This window comes from Macaca nemestrina, chromosome 4 (genome assembly GCF_043159975.1).
Source record: "Macaca nemestrina isolate mMacNem1 chromosome 4, mMacNem.hap1, whole genome shotgun sequence".
Lineage (NCBI taxonomy): Eukaryota > Metazoa > Chordata > Mammalia > Primates > Cercopithecidae > Macaca > Macaca nemestrina.
Window position 1 is genome coordinate 59,500,006 of NC_092128.1, and position 19,291 is coordinate 59,519,296.

General features: G+C 36.7%; 1 pseudogene; it reads right to left on the reverse strand.

Moving 5' to 3' along the window:
- Nucleotides 1-18,333: 18,333 nt before the first annotated feature.
- On the reverse strand, nt 18,334-18,999 carry LOC105475893 (large ribosomal subunit protein uL16-like; annotated as a pseudogene).
- Between the last annotated feature and the right edge of the window lie 292 nt (nt 19,000-19,291).

A 19,291-nucleotide genomic window follows, 5' to 3' on the forward strand; every position in this document is an offset into this window, starting at 1 on the left:
TGCCAGGTGTCGGCACATTCGTGAAGTCACCATGGATACAAGTTCTGTTCCTCAATTTTGTAAGTCAAAAATCTTAATTTCACCAGTTAATCTAGTGGTATCCAGATTCTAGAAAGTATTCACAACAACTAAGTTTACAAAAATAAACATATATATATAGATATATGTATACACAGGTACACACACACACACACACACACTCCCCCCCACACACAAATCTGAAGATGGCATACTTTCATATGTTAAATATTCCAAATTAAAGAATATTTTGAATGTTTATGAAATGTGGAAACAATAATATACACATTAAAATATTTAGCTTTTTCATGATTTTCATATTTGACGTTTTGAAAAAGGAAAAGGCAATGATAGAGAATGCAGAATCCATAGATCCTGTGAGAGTCATGATAAAGTGGGAAGAACATAGTGCATCTGAAATGAAACAAACCAGGGTACCAATTTCAACTATGGTTCTTAAGCAATTTTTTTTTCCATAAACTAGGAATCACAAAGCCCACCAAATAGGATTATTATGAGAATTAACTGATTCAATTTATAAGAAGTTCCGAGGGCACTATATAATATGAATAAAAGATAAATATTGAATCTCATTCTTTCACTTTTGTTAATATCAGTATATCATATTATATAGTTTTTTGTGGTCCTAATTCTCCACTTAGATGAGAAAATATTTACTTCCTACCCTCTTTACGTTATTTCCCAGCTAAAGTATTATTTTATTTATCAACAGTTTCTGGAATTGAAGTAACAGATTTCAGAAACTCTGGACTAACAGGAAAGCAAATATTATCTTCGTTCAAAATCAAATGTAAATACATGACCAACTGACCCTACCAGAACTCCAAGCCCAGATCACCAAAGCATACACATTAGAATGTGTAGAAGCTAATGTTGACTAGGAACACTGTGTGCAAGTGAATATTCTAGATCCCTTCTATCTAGAGAAATAGATTTCTAGGAACATGTTAAAGATGTGTTAACACAAAATCTCTCAGGCTCTGAGCCTTGCTAACCTACTCTGATGGTTAATTTCATGTATCAACTTGACTAGGCCATGGAGTGCCCATACATTTGTTCTAACATTATTTCTGGATGTGTCTGTGAGAGTATTTCTGGATGAGGTTAACATTTGGATCAGTAAACTGAATAAAGGGGATTGACCTCCCCTTTACTATGTGGGCGGGCTTCATCCAGTCAGTTGATGGACCACAGAGAATATAAAGGCTTGATTCTTTTGTCTGCCTGTGATGAGTTGGAACATCAGTTCTTTTCTGCCTCTGGACTCAAACTGAAACATCGGCTCTTCTGGAGCCTTGAGCCTGCCAGCCTTCAAATAAGAACTACACCATCAACTCTACTGGGTCTCTAGCTTGTCAGCCTCCATAATAGCAAGAGTCAATTCCATATATATATATGGTATATATAGTATATATATGTGGAATATATAGGACATATATGGAATATAGGAGATATATAATCATAAACATATATATAGGAGTTACATATATAACATATATATATATAGGCTGTCTTTCTCTGGAGAACTGACTAATATACATATCTTGGGAGAATGAAAGAGTTTGATGAGGGTCCTTCCAGTGGCATAGTTAATGATAAAACTCACTGTAGATTATTGTCAATATTTACTGTCTCAACCAGTGCCTCCAGATCTCTTCATTGATGTAGCATGCTAAAAGCATACATTTACTAGAAATATTTAGCAATATTTAGAAATCTTAGCCAGCCATTGAATGTTTTCCAAGGTACACAGGTAAACAAATTTCTGATAGCAACACCTATTGCTACTTTTTTCCCTCTCTGACATATCCAGTTGTAACATGATTTCTTTTTCATATTTGCAGCATTACGGTCAAAAGGAAATGTTTAATCCATCTCAAAAGTCCTCATTAAAGACACTGTAGAAGCTAAAGCATGTGTTTTTGAAATGCAGTGATTTTTAAAATGTCTCCCCACGCACTCTGTCTGCACACATGGGCACACACACACTTGCACCATCCATAAAATGTTTAAATGAGAAAAGGAGCATATTTTATTTGGAACTAAAATATACTAATCATATTTTATTGAAAATACTTTAAATTTTACTTAATGAGCTTTTGTCAAAATCTGTGCCACACTTTTTTTTCCTTAGTTACTGTGGAAAATTTTTCTGTAGAAAAAAATGTAAGATGCTACCTATGGTTCATTTTTGCACAATCTTTTGGAATTTTAGTTAACAGATGAGCCACAGTATAAATTTTGTACTAAAATAGGGCTCCAAAGGCAATATGGATTTGAGAAAACTACTCAACATTTTTATATATGTTTCAGTTAATAATACAATCTTTATTACAAAATATAATTTCAAATATGATAAAAGACAAATTTATAAACATACTCTTTTTCTCTCCCTTATGTTTAAAGGAAAATAAACATCTTTTCTTGTCCTTGTTAACAGATAATTTTCACACAATGGTAAAATCATGATGCTCACACAGATATAAAAATAAACAGTTGTTCATTGTTATTTAACTCAATCAATTTTTAAAAACAGGCAGATATTATAACTGGTTCAAACAAGAAATCATGAACAGATGCATTTATAGATCAGGAATATTGAAGTAAATGTGCAGATGGGTGCAAAACTGTTTTTCCAGAAGGAGGGGAGGGAAAATTGCAGTAAATTAAATGTCTCTCCAGAAAGGAAAAATTTCTTATGTCTGTAGACAATAATTTTTTTGCATTATTATCAGTTATCTACATTTAACACAGTGGTAAAATAGCTTCCAAAGAATCAGAATCAGATAACATGAAGAGGTATTCTCTAGGGCCTAATAATCTGTAGTTTTCCACTGAAGCACAAATTTTTCTTCACATTCATAACTGTAAACCGAGTCTGGGTATGGGGGTGTGTGCCTGCAGTCCCAGCTACTCTGTATGCTGAGGCGGGAAGATGGCTTGAGCTCGGGAGTTTGAGACCAGCCTGGGCAACATAATGAGACCCAATCTCTGAAAAGATAAAAGAAAGCAAACCCTAACCCTGTCTCTACAGCTGTCGAGGAGCAAAAATATTGGCATTTAAATGTATTTTCATTTTTTGGCCATGTACTAACCAAAAATTTCATCGAGCTTCACAGGGATAACTTAAAGCCTCACTCCTTCATCCCAGCCAGAGAAATATAGCTGTTAAAAGATTCAGATTAATTATTTTAAAAGACCCCAACTGTTCAAAGTTTATGATGTTGGAGTCCGTGGAGCAGACAGGGGTAGCTGATGGAAGCTGGCTGGAGACAGAAAGAAGAGAGATGTTGGAAAGACAGAGAAAAAAGGGAGATGTTGATGTCCTCTATCACTTCTCTGCCCATCATTACCTAATCCTGTCTCTAAAAAATAAAAATAAATGTGGGCTTTGTTATTTAGCACAATCATATTTATACATGAATCTATTACTGTTATACCCAGTAATCCATTTTTAAAAATTGTGGTATTTTAAATTATACGTAACATAATATTTACCGTTTCTACTCTTGTTAAGCATACAATTTAGTAGAATTAAGTGTATTAACATTGTTGGGTAACCATTACCCAATCATCCATTTTTTATTCCATACATTTCCAGGACATTTTCCAGGGGAAACTGAAATGAAGTAGTAAGAGGAAGAAAACTGTAATACATTTGACATAAAGAAAGCTTCTCCTTGTCTGCAGGTATTTTTCAAAACAGCAGTCTATCACTAATATATTGCTATTGGTGACATTTCATATGTTCATTAAAATTTGCCTGAAAAATTGGTTTGAAATTGTGAAAAACAATAACAGACCCGGGATCTGGGGCTTGTTTGCAAGTGTAAAAATCTATTTGTATAAGGCCACCTTTCAAAGCATCTCCAATATGTCTTTTTCCTACTAATATAAAAGGGTGGACCCATTGCTAGACAATAGTAATAAATAATTTTTTTAAATCTAAGACTCCATAACAAAGAGAATATGTGTGAAGGTCTTTGGCTGTAATGGTGTTTCCTGATTACCTCAGTCCAGTCACATTTAGAACCTGTCATTATGCCCGTGGTTTCCTGTCTATGGTTTTTTCAACATGAATAAATCATTTTACTGATTCATTGGACCTTTTCTCAGCTTGATTCTCTGTTTCCTGATTGGAGCCCACTGCTCCTGAATCTACCTTTAATCAGAGTCATAGAATTCATTAAAAACAACAATAATAACAATAGCAAGCTCTAATGACATGCTAGACCTTTAATTCTCCCGATAACCCCATTGCAAACTTAGAGATGACATGACTGAGCCTTTGATTGGTTAAATAAGTGGCCCAGTCATAAAACTATTAAGTGGTTGAACTTTAATTGATGGGTAATTCATTCAGGCTTTTATTAAATGTTGGCAGGCAGTCACTGACTAGATGCTAGAGCACAGAGGTAAAAAGATAAGAACTCAGGCCTTACATGGCACAGTTGTGCTTAGAGTCAAATACGGTTAATCAGGTACTTGATGATCTGAACTGGAAATATTATGATTTGAGGAACTTATAAGCAGTTTTTACCCTTTTAGGAGAATAATTAAATATCTTTAAGGAAATTATTTACTTTTTTCTTAAAAGTGAACTTTTGATGATACCCTGTAGACAAGAACTGATAAAGCAACTCCCTATAAATTGTTCTTACAAGTCCTGATCATTGATAAGCTGGTTTAAAATCAGATGCTTTGAATCCACGTATAAATTCAAATTGCATGTGCTCCCAATATTGAGAAAATCTTTTGTACTAAAATTTGAATTTAGATCAATCTGTAACTGAAGATCATGATTTATTCTTGAGATATCTATGTGTTTTTGCCCAAGAAGTTCCCGAAAGGCTATATTTGTCTAAATCAATAACAGGTTGGACACACAAAACTGACCTCTTCTGCTCACAACACAATGAAGTTTCCAACAAGGAATTGGACTAGATTTGGAGAAAAGCTACTCAGAGTAAGTGGTTTTTGTCCTAAGAATAGTATTATTAAAGGCTGAATAATCTGGGTTTTGGATGCTTAATGTGAGCTATTGTGTCTTGATTAGTTCTTAATGTTGAGAGCACACTTCCTGGAACAAAAAGGATAGACTTACACTCAGTCATCCAAGGCATTGGCCTCTGACTGGAAAATGTTTATTCCTCTCTTGGCCCAAGAGCAGTTGGGCCTAGATGGTAAGGTGTAGAAATGACTGCAGATTCACATGGGTGAAAACGAACCCTACATCTCTTGAAGCGTGCCAGCAACAGGTATGGACTTTGCAAATAGGGTTTGTCCCGCGGGCTCTAAAACTTCAGGAGGGGCTTCTCATTCTATCCCATACATTCAAGTATTCCCAGACCTTCAGTAAAACTTGGTTAAACTTTGGAACTTAATTTTAGTTGTACCATGGGGAGTAAGGAGCATTGCTTCTTCCACAAGGTTAGAATGGGAATATCTGCAGAGGTACCGTCAGATTTTGGGTGTTCCTGAGGGAAAATAATCATAGATTTGTACATGTTTCTTTCATTTGCATATTTCATGACAATAATTTATTTAGGTTTCTTTCATTTGCTTATTTCATGACAATTATTTATTTAAGTTTGTTTTGAAATGTTTATTATGTTTTTCCCCTGAGCAGACTGCAAACTCCTTGAAGGAAAGAACCATGTGTCTGGTTAACTGTTGAACACCCATGGCCTAGCACAGTCACGAGTACAAAAGAAATGCTAAAAAATCTATTCCTTAAATAAGACAGAGTTATTGAGAGCAAAGGCAGCCGCAAGATGACAAGACAAGAAATCACTGGAAGGAAGAGAAGAAACTAAAAACGAAGTTTGCTTAATTTTGGAATTGAGATGGGTAAATGTGCATAGGGATTTTGATTACCAAAAACAACCAGAAAAATCAAGTCATAGTTCAGTGTAAGTGTGCATCCATGAGTAAGGGATGAGTAAGGGATGACATATTGCCACTCAATAAATTTAAAGGGCTGGTGGGAATCCCAAAAATAAGATGCCTTTATGAATTCATTGCCTGAAATGGGTCACGTCACTGTGTTTGTGGTAAATACGCATATGCATGAGCCTAATAAATTTCTTAGTCCTCATATTATATACTTATCCTTAAGGCAAGGACCATGTTAATAATCATAATTAGTAGACAGCATGAACTAGCTGGTTTAGATAATGTGCTTTTTTTCTTTAAGGAAGGAACTTAAGAGAGTTTCCAGTACCTGTGTGAAATAATTACTAAAATTCATTATTCTATCGATCTAAAGAGTGGGATTATGACATTTTACAACCCAGTACAAAACCCTTTTAATATTTTCATCAATAATAGAGTCAGTCATCAAAAACTTATCATCTGCGACTAGGCGCGGTGGCTCATGCCTATAATCCCAGAACTTTGGGAGGCCAAGGCAGGCAGATCACCTGAGGTCAGGAGTTCAAGACCAGCCTGGCCAACATGGCAAAACCCTGTCTCTAATTTAAAAATCTAAAAATCAGCCAGACGTGGTGGCACACGCCTGTAGTCCCAGCTACTCAGGAGAGGAGGATCTCTTGAAACCAGGAGGTGGAGGCTACAGTGAGCCGAGATCGCACCACTGCACCCCAGTCAGGGCAATAGAGTGAGACTCGTCTCAAAAAAAAAAAAAAAAAAAAAGATTTATCATCTGAGGTCAACGCAAGGGTACTTCACATGCTAGCAAGTCATTCCCTATTCTAAAACTATAATGATAAATTCTAATGTGATTGTTTGGCCATTAAAGTTCCTGATTTAAAACGTATTAATCTAGAATAATGGTTTTTGCTTTGTTTCTTATATTTCTTCCAAAATCTAGACTCTCATCATTTAAAATATGGATCTAGCTGTCAGTATCTGAGCAGCAGCAGAGAGCAATTGATTTTAAAATTACAAAAACATGAATAAAAAGATTAGGTCTCATCTGTCCAATCTCTAAGCAGTTTTACAGAGAATGATAACTGTAAAGGAATTAACATCAAGGGCATTTGTTCCCTGAGTCTTTAATTCATCTTCGTTGTTGGAGGCTGCCTTGTAAACTAAATTGAATGCATAGGTGTCTGCTTCTTCAAATCTGGACGAGTCAGAGCTCTTCTGCAAATGGCATCTTTATTGTCTTCATTTTAGCTGTTTCCTCTTTCTTTTTTTTTCTTTTTGTCACATCTATTTGTTATCTATCCAGTAATCAATTGTGCCTTCCATGCTCTATAAGCTAAATCAAGAAATATGATTTGGTAGATTACACAAATGGATTGCTTTGTGCAAGGTGGAAAGCAGGAATTTGCCACCTCCCTTAATAGATTTTTCAGAAAACTTACCCACAGAGGAACATTTATTTTCTGTGGCTTAATCTTAAGGGTATCATCAACATTCTCAATAATTACCATACTTTAGTTCACTTGTTTGATTGTCTTTTGTACTCTTTAAGGAAGAACAATACAGCCTGTTTTCTATTGTGTTTTCCTAGAGCAATTCTGTATCTTTAGACTAGGCTCCCAAATATCTTCTTGAATACAAAGGACTCTATTCTTCCATTCAATGTGAGAAATTTGTACAAATAACTACCCATACACATCACTCGACTGTGAGGAATAAATAGCTCCCTTAAAATATCAAACACATCATTTAAACTTACTTGCATCAATCATTTTAGATCTGTTGTCACACTTCAAACATTTGAATTGGAAAATTCAAGCAATAATATTATAAAATTAAATTAAAGTCCACAAATTTCCAGAAGACTTGAGACATGTTTTTCTAAAAGTTTTAATTATGACAGAATTTATACCTTTTTAATTGGACTTGAAAATGACTCAATAGACAGCTTATCCCATTTGTGAATTTGTAATTCTATAGCAAGAGAAAATTGAATTGTGTCCCAAAGAAATATCTGGTCAGACACAATTGTATACATTTTTAACATGTTGACAATATTATTCTAAATTATCATGCATTTATCTATATTCCACATGCTTTTAGTTTAGTCAATATGTAATTCAGTACTTACATTTCAAGGATACTAAATTTGATCATATTTTTCTATGTAATTGTTTAAATAAGTCTGATTAGGTTTGTATTTCTATTAGAAAGCATATGTTTGAATAATAAAGCAAATATTAGAGTAAATATTATGTTTAATTTTTAATTGTAGGAAGTCATTTATAGCCACTAAAGGTTGTTGCAATTTGTCTAAATAGCTATATTACTTTTGGCTGTTTTAACTTTCATTTTAAATCAATTTTAACATCTGCTTGGTTTCCCAATACCATGAGTAAAATAAACACTTTATTTAACATATTGTTCATGATTACATCTGCATGAGAATCATAATTTTACCTTTTATCTGAAAATTATTTTTAACAGAATTTGCCAAACCAAGATCATTGTCATAAATTAGATTACCCAGAAGCAGGTGCTGAGGAGGAGACTGGAGTATAAGATGTTTCTTAGAGAGTAATAACTGTGAAAGGGAAAGAGAGGAAGCAGAACTGGGCTGCAGAACGAGTGGAATTGCCAAGCAGTCCTAACATTGCCTTTGCCAGGCCAGTGGTAGCCCATGGAAGAGTCCCATGCTGGCCGTCTACCTCTCCTGCCTTAGTCACACGATGCGGGCTTCCCAGGGAAGGCTGTGACCTCAGCTAAGGAAGCTCCCTACCCCTAAGACAAATCCTGCATCCTCCTTCTTTCTCTTTCATATGTATAAATTTGCGTAAAGGATACCTGCAAACCATCACGTAACCTTTGACTTGCACTTCTTGGGTGTTTCAAAAAGCTGAGTGAACCAGCAGAGGAGTTAGCAGGAGTCCTCCTGGAAACTATTTCTACATGAACTGCTAGGCCAGCAGTAACACAACTGCACTTGGAAATGACTTAAAGCACGTAAACACAACCTCCTAATTCCATGCTCAGTGTATCGCCTTAGATCCCAGGAATGCTTGTAGCCTCCCCCAGACCACAGGCACTAGGGAGTGTTAAATAGGAGAAGCAATGTGACTTATCCAATGGCAGTTTTTAAAAAACTCTTACATTTGCTAAAGTCACAAAAGCATATACCCATATGAACACATGGCAAGGGCTCCAAAGGAGCTTACCCTGAAACTGAAGCATCATTTTCTTCATAGCAAATCTATTTCTAAGTATATGTGTGAGTTCAGTGTCATAGGGGAGTACAGAAGATAGAGTGACTAATACCAGGAAAACTTTACCAAGGAGATGATATTTGCTCTTGCTAGGAAAAGAGGAGGCAGCAGGTAGAGAGAAAATACTGGACTTACAAATCAACAGGAAATACATATAATGAGTGTAGCTTTAAAGACCTGGTTTGGATAAACATTCTAAATTTGAATGCTTATCTCAATCTCTAGATGTTTTCTGAAAAACAACTACATTTAGAAAATAGGAATGTAAATATTCTGAGAATAGCTTATTTCATTAGATTATTTCCTCTGTGAACTTTTGCCTGAAGAACAAACTTGCCTTGCTTCCCAGTAGGTATAAAACAAGAATCTCGGCTAGCCTTCTCTTAAAGGAGACATAACAAGCTATCACTAATATTCCATATGTAATATTGATCAAATAAAACAGTGTATCGCTTTAATTCCTCTCCCAGACTCTCTTTACTTCCCATTCTCCCTTTTATTTCCCCTTCATTTTTAATGCACCCAAATAAATAAAAATTCCAATTTTCCTCCCTTCCCACCCTTTCCTAATATGGCCTCTGGAAAACCTGCTTCAGTAAAGAAAATCCTATATGTCCTTTATATCTTCCTGCCATAGCTTTGCCTTAATTGAGATCTGCTTCTTTTTCCTATTGAGAAAGATTTTTTTTTAGCTCCTAAATTTAAGGCAACTGTACAGTTTATCATACTAACTGGAAAATTTCAAAGAGTGAAAAGCGTGGTGGGGTGGTTCTGTTTATCATAAGGCTGAGATCATAGGCATAAACCTGAACTGCCTGGGACAAACCAAGAGGTCTGTTACTCTACCTTAACCACAAACATCATGGAATTAGAGTTCAGTCAGAAAAAAAGAAGTAAAGTTTCTTAAATCTCCATTGTCACTTCCAAAATATTTTTTCACTATTATTTGACAGTTCATCATCCAGATAACTGTATTGCCAGCCTAGAACAGGGGTCAACAAGCTACAGCCTGCAGGCCATGCCTGTTTTTATAAATAAATTTTTATCAGAATACAGTCACAGTCTTCATTTACATATTGTCTGACTGCTTTTAGCTACGGTGGCAGAGTTGAGTGATTGCAGCAGAGCAGAATGGCTCCATAAAGCCTAAAAGATTTCCTCTATAGTCCTGTAAAGAAAAGTTTGCTGATCCCTGGAATACACTGTAAGTGGGAGTTTGAGCATGTATGTGTCTATTGATCTTACTCATCATGTATATCAAAACAACACATCAAGCACAGAGTAGATGCTCAGTATTTGTTTTATAAATAAATCAAATGTAAAATAAAGCTACAATAACTAATATGCATGAACAGACTGTTCTATTGAACATAAAATGCAAAGTCTCCCTGATAGTTACCAGTATTTAGTATAGGTATTTAGTATTTAGTAAATTTTCTACAAAAGAAAAAAATGGCTTACAAAGTAAATAAACTTAAAAAAAAAATTAAACTGTTAGGAAAAATTATATATTTACTTTAGCTATTTTGTGTGCAGAAAAAAATCGTTTTCTAGTTACATTGGAAACATCTGCCACCACGCTGATGCTCTCCTCTTTGAACTGCAGAAGTAACTCTGCGCCTCTGCTCTGGCTTGAGCTCCTCCCTGTTCCAGACACTCAGGCTCTCACTCCACTCATTTTATCTTCTTTCTCCAGGATTTTCCATCTCTACCCCTCCTAACTCTTATTCAAGAGGCAATGGTTACATACAAGGGCTCTTGAGTCAGACTTCCCGGGTCTGATCCTGGCTCTAACTCTAGCTAGTTAATCTTGGGCAAGTTTTTAACCTTTCTGTGCTTTACTAGGCTTGTCTTAAAAATAAGGAGAGTTATCTCATGGATGCCTCAAAAATTGTTTTGTGAGAAGGAAACACAACACTTCGTATAAAGTGCAAGAACACTAACACATAATTAGCATTTGATTTTTTAAAAATAACCATAAAAATAAAATTACATTTAAGGCTAACCTATCTTTAAAAATCCAAATGGTGTATGACTCTATATTCCTCTTTATATGCCCTTCCCTTCTCAGACAAGTTCTTTGAAAGAGTAGTCCTAATAAATTCCAATGCTCCTTTTTACCTCCATCCTTCCAACAAACTGCTTTTCTCTCAAGGATCCCTGATGACCTAATTTCCAACATCAAGGAAAATGTTTCAATGCACATTTTTAAATAAACTGCTGCGTTTTCCTGTTAAGTACTAGATCCTTTTGAAATTCTCTTCTCTATTACCATCTGTGAAAATCATTTCTTTTGATGGTGTACTGAACTATCTGATTAGTCTTGGTCTCCTCTGTGAGCCCTTTTGCCTCTGTTAAAAGATGGTTAATCTCCAAAGTTCTATGTAAGTCCTCCTCTCTTATAATTCTATTCCCTCTCACTGGAAGATTAGATGAATGCCTCTGACTCTGTATCTACATCAGAGGAGATATCTTTCGATCTCTGGAGTGGCATGTGCAAATGCTTCTGCATATCTAATTGCTTACATCACAGGTCTTTCACAACCGTCATACCCAAAACTGCACACATCATCTTTTACCTCCACCCAATATTGCATACTTTCGTTAATGATCCCACTAGCTACCTAACTGGTTAAGCCAGAAATCCTGTAGTCCTATTGCTCCTTTAGTTCTATTGAAGGAATTCTATCTAGAATGAGAAAACTGTGTATTTTGAAGCCAAAACAATCTGGCTTAAATACAGCTCTTGGACTACTTAACTGGTGTTCTTTGGCGTGTAAAACACATTATTTGATCTTCAAGTTCCTCTTCTATAAAAACGGGGCAGCAGCTGGGTGTGGTGGCTCATGCCTGCAATCCCAGCACTTTGGGAGGCCGACGTGGGTAGATCATCTGAGGTCAGCAGTTCAAAACCTGCCTGACCAGCATGGTGAAACCCCATCTCTACTAAAAATAGAAAATTAGCCGGGCATGGTGATGCATGCCTGTAATCCCAGCTATGCGGGAGGCTGAGTCAGGAGAATCTCTTGAACCCAGGAGGCAGAGGTTGCAGTGAGCTGAGATTGTGCCATTGCACCTTCAGTCTGGGCAACAAGAGTGAAACTCCATCTCAAAAAAAAAAAAAAAAAAAAAATACAGTGGGGCAGCAGTATTAAATTCACAAATTTGTGGGGGCAGATTGAATGGTAATCTGCCACTACACGAATGCTCCCATCCCTCAATTACAGAAGTAATTGCACCTCTGCTCTGGCTTGGGCTCCTCCCTGTGGCAAATATGCAGGCTCTCACTTCATCCATTTTGTCTATATAATATATAAAAGCACATAACATGAAATCCATAGTAGATTTTCAAAAAATACTAATTTGCCCTGCCTGTCTTCATTAACCACACATCCAAATCATCACTTTCTCCGTCTTCTTTCTACATGGTCTTCAACCCCATTTTTTCTTTTCCATTCCTATTGCCCCTACCTTAGAGCCGCCCTTCATTGTTGCTCAGTTGAATCAGCAACACCTTCATCTAGTCTCCCAACTTCCAGTGTAAACATCCCCCAAATCATCCTTTACCTTTAGAATGGCTTCTGAAAATTTTGAAATCCTACTTGTATCTCCTTTCTTTCTTTCCCTGTGTACCAAAATTCCTTGAATGTGTTGTGTCTGTACCCACTTCCCCTACTCCCATATGCTCTTAAATCTTCTAATCGATTTTTCACAAAATACGCTTCTATTAAATTCACCATCATACTTTACACTGCACTATCCAGCCTGTATTCTTAGTCCATTTTATTTTCACTGACCTGTCAACATTATTGAACCCATTAACTGACTTTCTCCCCCTTGAAATATTATTTTTTTCTCTTGACATTTAAAATATAACATTCTCTGGGTTTTTGTCTCCCTCTGGACACTTTCTCAGTCTCCTTGATGTTTTATCTTCATTACCTGATCTCTAAATATGGAAACCTTCTAGGACTTTGTCCTTCAAGATATTCTCCCCATGTCAATATTCAGTCTTTATGGGATTTCATCTAATCTCATAGTATAGTATAATATCCCATCTATATGCTGAGGGTCCCTGCATTAATACATTCATGCTGATCCTCTCTCCAAAATTCAGACTCATATAAACAACTGCCTTATTTATATCTCTACTTGAATGCCCAATACCAATAGTCACCTCAAGTTTAAGTATCCAAAGCTGAACTACTAATAACTCTCCACCACCATTACCAACACAAAACTATTGTCCACAGTCTTCCTATCTCAATAAATGGCAACTCTAGGAAGGTGTATTAGCAGAAAGTGGAGGTTACAATGTAGATGTAGTTAAAAATTAACCTGTGCTAACTAATTATAACCCTAGTTAAAACCAGTGACCTGCCAGGTGTGGTGGCTCACACCTGTAATCCCAGCACTTTGGGAGGCCGAGGTGGGAGGATCACCTGAGCCCAGGAGTTTGAGATCAGCCTGGGCAACATGGCAAAACCCTGTCATTTCATTATTAAAGATTTTTTACATCTATGGATTAGATTAGTAGTATTTAATTTTCCTTATTAGCTTGAATCCCTGTCTTAATTTTGGTTCTTTAGGTGGAGGGAAGCCTATATATTAATATGCTAATTAATTGAAAGTATAATCCTAGGGCACTAAAAGTGAGAGATAAAGAAAGTGAGGCAAAGAAGATTGAAAAAAAATGCAAGGGGATATATTATCTATCACTATCTGACAAGCCTTAAAATGACATGTCTGGAAAACTTGCATAATGAAACAGTCCATTGGCAGGAAAAATAGAAAATTTATCTGCTGTCTCTTTTGTGTCTCTTACCACCTATTGGTCAAAATTTGCCCTGGCCTGCACCTCTTTGTTACGTCCTGGTCCCTATGGCAGCCTCTGGTGAAGTGAGATCCCAAATTCTGCAGTGGTAGCTGTGGTGGGGACAGTAATAGAGGGTCTGAAAGCTAGGCAAGTCCAGGAAGCTCTGAGGAGACATGTGGATGGTGTTTGACAAACCCCCATATAACTCCATCAGCAGATTTAATAGTTAATGCCCCCTAAACACCAATGGAATTTATTTCTCCTCTCAGCAAGAACTGACATCTATGTTTCAATACTTCCAAGTAATTTTTTAATTAGAAGAAGAAAACGGTAATTTAGAAATACTGTCTGGCCAGGCTCAGTGACTCACACCCATAACCCTAGCAGTCTGGGAGGCCCAGGCAGGAGGCTTGTTTGAGGCCAGGAGCTCGAGATCAATCTGGTCAACATAGGGAGACCACATCTCTACAAAAAATAGTTTAAAAATTATCTGGGCATGGAGGTGCACATCTGTAGCCCCAGTGTACTCTACAGTACTCCAGACAAGATGGAAGGGTTACTTGAGCCCAGGAGGTCAAGACTGCAGTGAGCCGTGATAACCTCACAGCACTCCAGCGCAGGTGACAGACTGAGACCCTATCTCAAAAGAAAAGAAAGGAAAAGAAAATCAATACTATCTGATAACTGTTATTTTTAAAATGAATATCAACTTACATGTTGCTTACAATTGTGGAATAGCTTGAAAATACATAGGCATTTGGGACTATCAGTTCATTGTTTTATGAATATTCACAGTTAGAGTTTCTCACTCATTTCCTAAATAATTTCTCAAATTAGAAATAACCTGATATTACATTTTATTCTAACCTTACTTTTCAATCTCTTTGATGTTTAGAATGTTGATGACTAAGGCAAATTTCATGACTTTTTAATATCTAATCATAAAATAATATTTTTCCTCATAAAGTTTCAGTTTGAACTCCTGCAGCAAGGATTTTTTACCATTTTCATTTTTATTATTTTTGGACCCAGCTGACTAGAATAATATTTGTATGTGAATTAGCTGTGAAGTCTACACAGATTTACAAATAAAATATCTTGTTAGAAAACTTGGCCGGGCGCGCGGTGGCTCAAGCCTGTAATCCCAGCACTTTGGGAGGCCGAGGCGGGCGGATCACGAGGTCAGGAGATCGAGACCATCCTGGCTAACACGGTGAAACCCCGTCTCTACTAAAAATACAAAAAGAAATTAGCCGGGCGTGATGGCGGGCGCCTGTAGTCCCAGCTACTCCGGAGGCTGAGGCAGGAGAATGGCGTGAACCCGGGAGGCGGAGCTTGCAGTGAGCCGAGATCGCGCCACTGCACTCCAGTCTGGGCGACAGAGCGAGACTCCGTCTCAAAAAAAAAAAAAAAAAAAAAGAAAACTTGGCCGGGCGCGGTGGCTCACGCCTGTAACCCCAGCACTTTGGGAGGCCGAGAGGGGCGGATCACGAGGTCAGCAGATCGAGACCATCCTGGCTAACACGGTGAAACCCCGTCTCTACTAAAAATACAAAAAATTACCCGGGTGTGGTGGCAGGCACCTGTAGTCCCAGCTACTCGGGAGGCTGAGGCGGGAGAAGGGCGTGAACTCAGGAGGCGGAGCTTGCAGTGAGCCAAGATCGCGCCACTGCACTCCAGCCTGGGCGACAGAGCAAGCCCGCGTCTCAAAAAAAAAAAAAAGGAAAACTTACTTTGGCACTAAATTTTATGGCAGGCTACTACTGAATGGTAATGTTACTTGTTTTAAAGCTACCTCAAGAATAAATGAGTCTACCTAAGATATTTAAAACCCCAACTTTGGACACAATCTGGTATTAACTAAATGAGTAATTCTAAATTCTGGAATAGATGATCAATATTAAAAAGTGTACAATTTATTTTACGTACAAATAATTGAGCTCTTTTAAGAAAAGTACAAAAATAAATATTAATATCTATTTAAATTATACCGACAGGAAAAATTTTGATATGTTTTTTAAGTGATTGTAATACCATTAGTTCAATAAATATCATCCATTAGGCCCAAAGGTTTGAAATAGTGCTCATAATATGAAGAACTTTCTTTAGAAAATTCTCCATTTTCACCTCCATCAGTCATTTAATGTAAATTTTATTTACATATAATATACATATTATGTACAATATACATATACAAATAAGTTATATAGCTCAATAAATTTGTATAAAGTATAACCAGCCTTCATATTAAGAAAGAGAATATTACAGAACTCCTCCTAACTAGGTGTGAATATAAATTTGTTTAAATTAATAATTGCCATTCAATAGCCTTCTGAGTTCGTTTCCATCAGATTTATTTAAAATAATTTTTAGAGTACAGTAATAGTGAGAGCTGAGTTTCACATATAATGTTCATGAGGGAATGAAATGTTCTCAAACAAATTTTGAAAGTAGTCTTACAGTGTCTTGTATTGGCTAGATCATGCAGATAAATTTTTATAAGGGTATCAATTTGATAGGAAAATATATTTAATTATTACTAATAACTTCTTCATATATGAAAGACAACATTTTATTTGCTTTTCCTAAACCAAACTGGTGCATGCCATACTTGGTCATAGTAAATAAAAGTAAAGATAATATCAACATCTTTCTTCTAGTGAGCAGAATTCAGGAAGTTCTCAACATGAATACATTGTGGTCAGGTTTATAGACAGGTTTATTAGGCTGTGGGTTTAAAGACTATTCATATACTAATAATACCAAGTGGTGATAAGCAGTGCTAAAATAGCTTACACTATTCAGTTCTGTTATAGAAACAAAAAAGGCAAATTTTATTACTTCCAAAAGTGAATCTCTTTTTTTTTGAAATGGAGTTTTGCTCCTTTTGCCCAGGCTGGAGTGCAATGGCGTGATCTCAGCTCACTGCAACCTCCGCCTCCCAGGTTCAAGAGATTCTCCTACCTTAGCCTCCCAAGTAGCTGGGAGCTGCCACCATGCCTGGTTAATTTTTTGTATTTTTAGTAGAGATGGGGGTTTCACCGTGTTGGTCAGCTGGTCTCGAACTCCAGACCTCAGGTGATCCACCCGCCTCAGCCTAAAAAAGGTGCTGGGATTACAGGCGTGAGCCACCTTACCCGGCCAAGTGAATCTCTTTTTATAGACTGTTGTTTTAAGGTAGTCTCTTGTTTGATGTTTTAAAGTAATTCATCTATTTTAGTGGCAGTAACTCATTAGCCCTAACTACATACAAATATTTCTGGGAGAATGACATCAAAATAGTAAGAATAGTGCTGTTGACATTAGGCTCAGTACACAAATAAAAAATAAAAGATTAATTTAATACGGCAAAAATTTGAATCTGTAAAGCAAGAGATCCTAGTGAATCTAACGAGCAATTGAACCAGCTGTAGCCAATTAATGCCAGATTCAAACTAAAGAGTAAAGACAAACTACAAACAGTTGGGAGAAGGATTTGTATAGACCACTAGGTGCCACTGTTTTGTGAAAAATTTATTAAATGATATAATGGAACTCTAACTCTATATTCCTTTTTCAAAAAATCACATCTTGAATTGGGATGTTGCTATATCATAGTTCTAAAATGAGCAAATTTATTTGTCTCTGGGATTAAACTCACAGCCAAATGAAAGTAATACGGTATTTGAAATAAGTTATAAAGCCCAAAATTTATCATTATCAATGTAAATTTTTGGCTGTTAAACTTGAGCCATCATTGATCTGGAGACAGTGATTTTGAACTGAAAGCTTAAGTGGTTTGACTGTATGTAATAAGAGGGCTGTATAAGCATATTTAAACTGTGGCATATTACTTGGGCCCAAAATACTTTCTTAGAAAAAGAAACATGATTGCTTACAGAAATTTAGGAATGGCACCACCCATAAGGTAGTGTGAGAAAATTTCTTGAAAGCAGCTGTCTTTAATCCATCCACTGGCATTGATCTCAAATTAAATTTAAACGAGTCCACATCAAAACTACAAAGAAGTAACCAACCCACTGATATTAAAATACATACAGAAGACCCTTTTCTTTTAAATATGCTCCATTTTAAAGGATGATTCTACTTGTTTTCCAAAATGAACGTAAGCAAACTCCTTAACACAATCCTTTAGTGTCAGGCAGAGATACAACATTTTTTTCAGCACTTACGGATGTTTGGTGGAAAGTTGTAATAGATGAGTATTTATTGTTTACTTTATTTTTCTTTCTTTCTTTTATTTTCTTTTTTGGCCAGTAAACAGAATGTATTAGTAAGCATAAGTCAGATTGGCATGGCCCAAGGAGACAGTGCTGTCAAAAGCCTTCATGAGAGCAGAACCTGCCAGTTGTCCAAGGGGCTGTGGTTGGGAACTTACTTGGCCCCACAACCATCAGGGATGAAGTGCTTCTCAGCCACTTTGTCTTCAAATTTGTCAGCATTAGACTTGGTGAAGCCCCACTTCTTGGAGATATGGATCTTCTGCCATCTAGGGAACTTGAACTCGGCCCTGCCTAAGGCTTCAATTACGTGGTCCTTGTTCTGAAGCTTGGTGCGGATAAACTGATGACTTGACCAATGTGGACCCTGGCCACAGTACCCTGGGGTTTTCCAAAGGCCCCTCACATACCCGTCTGGAGTCTTTCAGCCCCAGCACAGGGCTACATCTTGTTGATGCAGATGACATGGACGGGATGGAGCTGCACTCAGATGTGAAAGCCATCTCTGCCACAGCTTTTCACCATGTACTTATTGGCACAAATACGGGCAGTCTCCAGGGCTTCCGAAGACAGCAGCTCCTATTCATCAGACACCATGTGGCCACAGAGTGGGAACTCATCCACTTTTGCCTTCTTTCAACCCAAAGATATGGATCTTGGCATCAGGAACACCTCGGTGGAAACGAGACTTTGGGTATGGCTGTTTCTTACAGTACCAATAACAAGGAGCAGGATGGTGGCCCCTGGCAACACAGGAACTTCGCCAGTGCATGGAAGAGAAAGTGCACTCCTATACTTTTCAACTAACGCTACTATCTAAATATTTATAAAGTATTCCTTTGAATAGACTAATGGCTTTCCAAATCTAACCACCATAATTAAAGCAACTAATGTTGACTAACAAGTTATCATCATTTTATTAGACAAATGATGTCTAATAAGCTATCGTCTGATTAATTTTTTAGATACTCAAGATAATATACTGTTGTAACACAGGATATTCTATTAGTTTTCTATTGCTGTATAGCATATCTCAAAATCTAGCAGCATAGAAATAGCAAACA